This window comes from Triticum dicoccoides, chromosome 6A, assembly GCF_002162155.2.
Source record: "Triticum dicoccoides isolate Atlit2015 ecotype Zavitan chromosome 6A, WEW_v2.0, whole genome shotgun sequence".
NCBI lineage: Eukaryota > Viridiplantae > Streptophyta > Magnoliopsida > Poales > Poaceae > Triticum > Triticum dicoccoides.
This window is the reverse complement of record NC_041390.1, coordinates 495,993,807-496,000,920: the sequence shown is the minus strand read 5'-3', so window position 1 is coordinate 496,000,920 and position 7,114 is coordinate 495,993,807.

The following is a 7,114-nucleotide window of genomic DNA, read 5'->3' as shown; positions in this document are numbered from 1 at the left end:
AGAATCTGCAACTACAACAAAAGTATTAAGGTAAACCTAACCATAGCATGAAACATATGGATCCAAATCAGCCCCTTACGAAGCAATGCATAAACTATGGTTTAAGCTTCTGTCACTCTAGCAACCCATCATCTACTTATTACTTCCCAATGCCTTCCTCTAGGCCCAAATAATGGTGAAGTGTCATGTAGTCGACGTTCACATAACACCGCTAGAGGAGAGACAACATACATCTCATCAAAATATCGAACGAATACCAAATTCACATGACTACTAATAGCAAGACTTCTCCCATGTCCTCAGGAACAAACATAACTACTCACAAAGCATATTCATGTTCATAATCAGAGGGGTATTAATATGCATAAAGGATTTGAACATATGATCTTCCACCAAATAAACCAACTAGCATCAACTACAAGGAGTAATTAACACTACTAGCAACCCACAGGTACCAATCCCGGACTTGGAGACAAGAATTGGATACAAGAGATGAACTAGGGTTTTGAGAGGGGATGGTGCTGGTGAAGATGTTGATGGAGATTGCCCTCTCCCGATGAGAGGAGCGTTGGTGATGACGATGGCGATGATTTCCCCCACCCAGAGGGAAGTTTCCCCGGTAGAACAGCTCCGCCAGAGCCCTAGATTGGTTCCGCCAAGGTTCCACCTCGTGGCGGCGGAGTCTCGTCCGGAAAGATGGCTTATGATTTTTTTCTCATCGAAAGACTCCATATAGCAGAAGATGGGCATCGGAGGGCCACCAGGGGGCCCACGAGGTAGGGGGGCGCCCAGGGGGGTAGGGTGTGCCCCCACCCTCGTGGGCAGGGTGTGGCCCCCCTGGTGAACTTCTTGCGCTCAGTATTTTTTATATATTCTGAAATTGACTTCCGTGAAGTTTCAGGACTGTTGGAGCTGTGCAGAATAGGTCTCTAATATTTGCTCCTTTTCCAGCCCAGAATCCCAGCTGCCGGCATTCTCCCTCTTGATGTAAACCTTGTAAAATAAGAGAGAATAGGCATAAGTATTGTGACACAATGTGTAATAACAGCCCATAATGCAATAAATATTGGTATAAAAGCATGATGCAAAATGGACGTATCAACTCCCCCAAGTTTATACCTCACTTGTCCTCAAGCGAAAGCTGAAATCGAAAAATATGTCCACATGTTTAGATATAGAGGTGTCGATAAAAATAAAATACGGACATGAGGGCATCATGATAATTCTTAGAACAACAACTTATATAATTTTTGTCATATGATCTCTTATGCTAGAGTAATAATTCAATCACAATTTCAAGTATGAATCATAAACTTCATTGAAAACTAACAAACTATAATCTCAGTCATTGGAGCAATTGCAATTTATCATAACATAGGAAAGAGTGAATATAAGAGCTTTTCAGCAAGTCCACATACTCAACTATCATATAGTCTTTCACAATTGCTAACACTCACGCAATACTTATGGGTATGGAGTTTTAATCAGACACAGAGAAAGATAGGGGCTTATAATTTTGCCTCCCAATGCTTTACCTCAAGGGTAATGTCAACAATGATAGTTCATGAAAACTCACATCTAATTAGCCATATATACCAGGATCTTTCCAACATGTTGTGCTTGCCAAAAGATAAAATTTAAAAAGGAAGGGTGAAGATCACCATGACTCTTATGTAAGGTAGGAGATAAAAGTAAAAGATAGGCCCTTCACAGAGGGAAGTAGAGGTTGTCATGCGCTTTTATGGTTGGATGCACAAATTCTTAATGCGAAAGAATGTCACTTTATATTTCCACTTGTGATATGGACCTTTATTATGCAGTCCGTCGCTTTTATTTCTTCCATATCACACGATCGTATAAATCTTATTTTCTCCCACACTAATAAGTCATACATATTTAGAGAGAAATTTTTATTGCTTGCACCGATGACAACTTACTTGGAGGATCTTACTCAATCCATAGGTAGGTATGGTGGACTCTCATGGCAAAACTGGTTTAAGGGTGTTTGGAAGCACAAGTAGTATCTCTACTTAGTGCAAAGAATTTGGCTAGCATGAGGGGGAAAGGCAAGCTCAACCATGTTGGATGATCCATGACAATATAATTTATCTCAGATGTAAGAAAACATAACCCATTACGTTGTCTTCCTTGTCCAACGTCAACTCTTTAACATGTCATATTTTAATGAGTGCTCACAATCATAAAAGATGTCCAAGATAGTATATTTATATGTGAAGACCTCTCTTTCTTTATTACTTCCTATTAATTGCAACGATGACCAAAACTATGTTTGTCAACTCTCAACAACTTTTATTCATCACACTCTTTCTATGTGAGCTCATTACTCTCCATAAGATCCATATGATCTCTTTTATTCTTTTTATTCTTTCTATTTTATTTTATTCCCTCAGGATCATGGAAAAATAATCAAGCCCTTGACTCAACACTAATCTTTACTATATAGCTCACGGACTCGATTACAAAGAAGGATCATAAAGCCAAACTCATCATACTAAAAACCTTTTATTCTACTAGATCAAGATATTACCAAAAGGATCAAACTAAGAAAAATAGTAAAGATAAAAGTGATGGTCATATGATACCGGGGCACTCCCCCAAGCTTGGCAGTTGCCGAGGGGAGTGCCCATACCTATGTGATTATGTTTCCTTTTTGGCAATGGTGATGTGATATTATTGGCGATGATGCCCCTCAGGATACGATTCTCCTCCTCGAGATTATTGACTTGCTGCTTGAGGTCCATTATTTCCTTTCGAAGTTTTCCTGTAATAGCCAAAGCTCCCTGCACCCAAGGGTGCTGCATAGCTGCGGGAGAACCAGTGACACTCTTTTTCATATTCTCATAAGAAAGAAATCTAACATTGGAAGGGATAAACGAGTTTGGAATAGCCGAGCTCTGCAGTTCCCCCATGGTATCTATTCTCTTCAAATTAGCCTCCATCTCTTCCTCCGTTGCTGGCCCAAAGTGGTCAACATTGTTGTTTCTCATTGATCCCGGTGCCGGATGAGACACCCGACTCTCTCCGACTAACTCTTGCGAAGACATCTTGCTCTAATCTGCAGCAGCAACAGCTCGAAACACAAACAGAGGATAATTGCGTGATATGGGAGTCAAAACCTCCAGGAGATTATATAATGAATTTTTACCGACCAAAATACGTAACGTGTAAGAAAACGTAGTTCGGAGAGCACACGAGGTGCCCACGAGGTAGGGGGGCGCGCCCAGTAGGGTAGGGCGCGCCCTCCACCCTCGTGGAGACTTCGTGTCCTTCCCGGACTGCTTCTTATTTTTCTATTTTTCTAAATATTTCAAAACGGAAGAAAATTGCCATTAGAACTGTTTTGGAGTCGGTTTACTTACCGTATCACATACCTATTCCTTTTCGGAGTCTGAAACGTTCTAGAAAGTGTCCCTTATGTATTCCTCCGGGGTTACGGTTTCAATGACATTGGTTTCAACATTTATAGGATTACCTGAGATATAATGTTTAATCCTTTGACCGTTCACCACCTTCGGATTTGTGCCTTCGAAGTTGTTGATTTTTATGGCACCGGAGTGATAGACCTCCTCGATAACGTAAGGACCTTCCCATTTAGAAAGAAGTTTTCCTCAAAAAATCTTAAATGAGAGTTGTATAGCAATACATAATCACCTACATTAAACTCATGCTTTTGTATTCTTTTGTCATGCCATCTTTTGAGTTTTTCTTTAAACAACTTGGCATTTTCGTAGGCTTGGGTTCTCCATTCATCAAGTGAGCTAATGTCAAATAATCTCTTCTCACCGGCAAGATTGAAATCATAATTGAGCTCTTTAATAGCCCGATAAGCCTTATGTTCTAGTTCAAGAGGTAAGTGACATGCTTTTCCATAAACCATTTTATACGGAGACATACCCATAGGATTTTTATATGCAGTTCTATAGGCCCATAATGCATCATCAAGTTTCTTGGACAATTCTTTCTAGATATACTAATAGTCTTTTGCAAAATTAATTTGATTTCTCTATTGCTCAATTCTACTTGACCACTAGACTGTGGGTGATAAGGAGATGCAATTCTATGATTAACATCATACTTAGCAAGCATTTTACGGAAAGCACCATGAATAAAATGTGAACCACCATCAATCATTAAATATCTAGGGACTCCAAACCTTGGAAAAATAACTTCTTTAAACATCTTAATAGATGTGTTATGATCATCACTTCTAGTTGGAATAGCTTCTACCCACTTAGTAACGTAATCAACAGCAACTAAAATATGTGTATAACCATTAGAGGCAGGAAAAAGTCCCATATAATCAAAGCCCCAGACATCAAATGGTTCAATAACAAGTGAATAATTCATAGGCATTTCTTAACGTCTACTAATATTACCAATTCTTTGACATTCCTCACAAGACAAGACAAACTTACGGGAATGCATCCTTGAAGAGAGTAGGCCAATAAAAACCGGATTGCAATACCTTATGTGCAGTTCTATCTCCAGCGTGGTGTCCTCCATAAGCCTCGGAGTGACACTTGCGTAGGATCTGTTCCTGTTCATGCTCAACGTCTAATAACACCACCTACTCCTTCTTTATAAAGATGTGGGTCATCCCAAAAGTAATGCCTCAAATCAAAGAAGAACTTTTTCTTTTGCTGGTATGTGAAACTAGCTGGTATAAATTTAGCAACAATATAATTAGCATAATCCGTATACCATGGAGCAGTATGAGAAGCATTTATGACATTTAATTCTTCATCAGGAAAGCTATCATCAATAGGTAGTGGGTCATCAAGCACATTTTCTAACCTAGACAAGTTGTCTGCAACAGGGTTCTCAGCTCCCTTTCTATCAATAATATGCAAATCAAATTCTTGTAGCAAGAGAATCCATCTAATAAGTCTAGGCTTAGCATCTTTCTTTTCCATAAGATATTTAATAGCAGCATGATCCGTGTGAATAGTTACTTTAGAATCAACAATATAAGGTCTGAACTTATCACAAGCAAATACAACTGCTAACAATTCTTTTTCAGTAGTAGCATAATTTCTCTGGGCATTGTCTAGAGTTTTACTAGCATATTGAATAACATTTAATTTCTTATCAACTCTTTTCCCTAGAACAACACCTACAACATAATCACTAGCATCACACATAATTTCAAAAGGTAAATTCCAATCAGGTGGCTGAACAATAGGTGCAGAGATCAATGCTTTCTTAAGTATTTCAAATGCTTCTACACAATCATCATCAAAAACAAATGGTATATCTTTTTGTAATAAATTATTCAAAGGCCGAGAAATTTTTGAGAAGTCCTTAATGAACCTCCTATAAAAACCGACATGACCAAGGAAACTTCTTATACCTTTGATGTCCTTGGGACATGGCATCTTTTCAATAGCACCAACCTTGGCTTTATCAACCTCAATACCTCTTTCAGAAACTTTATGCCCCAAGACAATACCTTCATTAACCATAAAGTGGCACTTTTCCCAATTCAAGACAAGATTAGTTTCTTCACATCTCTGCAAAACTCGGCCAAGGTTTCTTAAGAAATCATCAAAAGAGGATCCATAGACGGAAAAATCGTCCATGAAAACCTCACAAATCTTTTCACAAAAGTCAGAGAATATAGCCATCATGCATATTGGAAAGGTAGCAGGTGCATTACATAAACCAAAAGGCATACGTCTATAAGAAAAAGTACCAAAAGGGCAAGTAAAAGTAGTCTTTGATTGATCATTGGCTGACACAGGTATTTGAGAGAAACCAGAATAACCATCTAGAGAGCAAAAATGTGTATGTTTGGATAATCTTTCTAGCATTTGATCGATAAAAGGTAAGGGGTAATGATCTTTTTTAGTAGCTTTATTTAATTTGTGGAAATCAATTACCATCCTATAACCTGTAATAATTCTTTGCGGGATCAACTCATCTTTATCATTAGGAACGACAGTAATACCTCCCTTCTTAGGGAAACAATGGACAGGACTTACCACTGACTATCAGCAACTGGATAAATTATACATGCCTCGAGAAGCTTTAGTATTTCCTTTCTTACCACTTCCTTCATCTTAGGATTCAGCCGTCGTTGATTATCACGAACTGGTTTGGCATCTTCCTCCAAATTTATTTTGTGTTGACACAGAGTGGGACTAATGCCCTTAAGATCATCAAGAGTATATCCAATAGCAGCACGGTGCTTCTTCAGAATTTTTAATAATCTCTTTTCTTCATGCTCTGAAAGGTTAGCACTAATAATAACAGGATATATCTTTTTCTCATCAAGATAAGCATATTTAAGAGTATCAGGTAACAGCTTAAGCTCAAACACGGGATCACCCTTGGGTGGAGGAGGATCCCCTAGGATTTCAACAGGCAAATTATGTTTCAGGATGGATTCCTGTTTAAAGAATACTTCATGTATTTCCCTTCTTTCATTCATAAACATATCATTTTCATGGTCTAGCAAATATTGTTCTAAAGGATCACTAGGAGGTACGGCAATAGAAGCATGACCAACAATTTCATCTTTACTAGGCAATTCCTCTTCACGGTGTTGTCTATGAAATTTAGAGAAATTAAATTCATGAGACATATCACCTAAACCAATAGTAACAACATCCTTTTTGCAATCTATCTTAGCATTAACTGTGTTCAAGAAGGGTCTCCCAAATATAAAGGGACAAAAGCTATCTTGTGGGGAGCCAAGAACATCTTGTGGGGAGCCAAGAACAAGAAAATCAGTAGGATATTTAGTTTTCCCACATAAGACTTCAACATCTCTAACAATTCCCATTGGTGAAATAGTATCTCTATTGGAAAGTTTAATTGTGACATCAATATCTTCTATCTCAGCAGGTGCAATATCATGCATAATTTCTTTGTATAAGTCATGAGGTATAGCGCTAGCACTGGCACCCATATCACATAAGCCATGATAACAATGATCTCCTATTTTAACAGAAATAACAGGCATGCCTACCACAGGTCTAGGTTTATCTTTAGCACAAGGTTTAGCAATTCTAGCAGTTTCATCACAGAAATAAATAACATGCCCATCAATATTTTCAGACAAGAGATCTTTAACAATAGCAATATTAGGTTC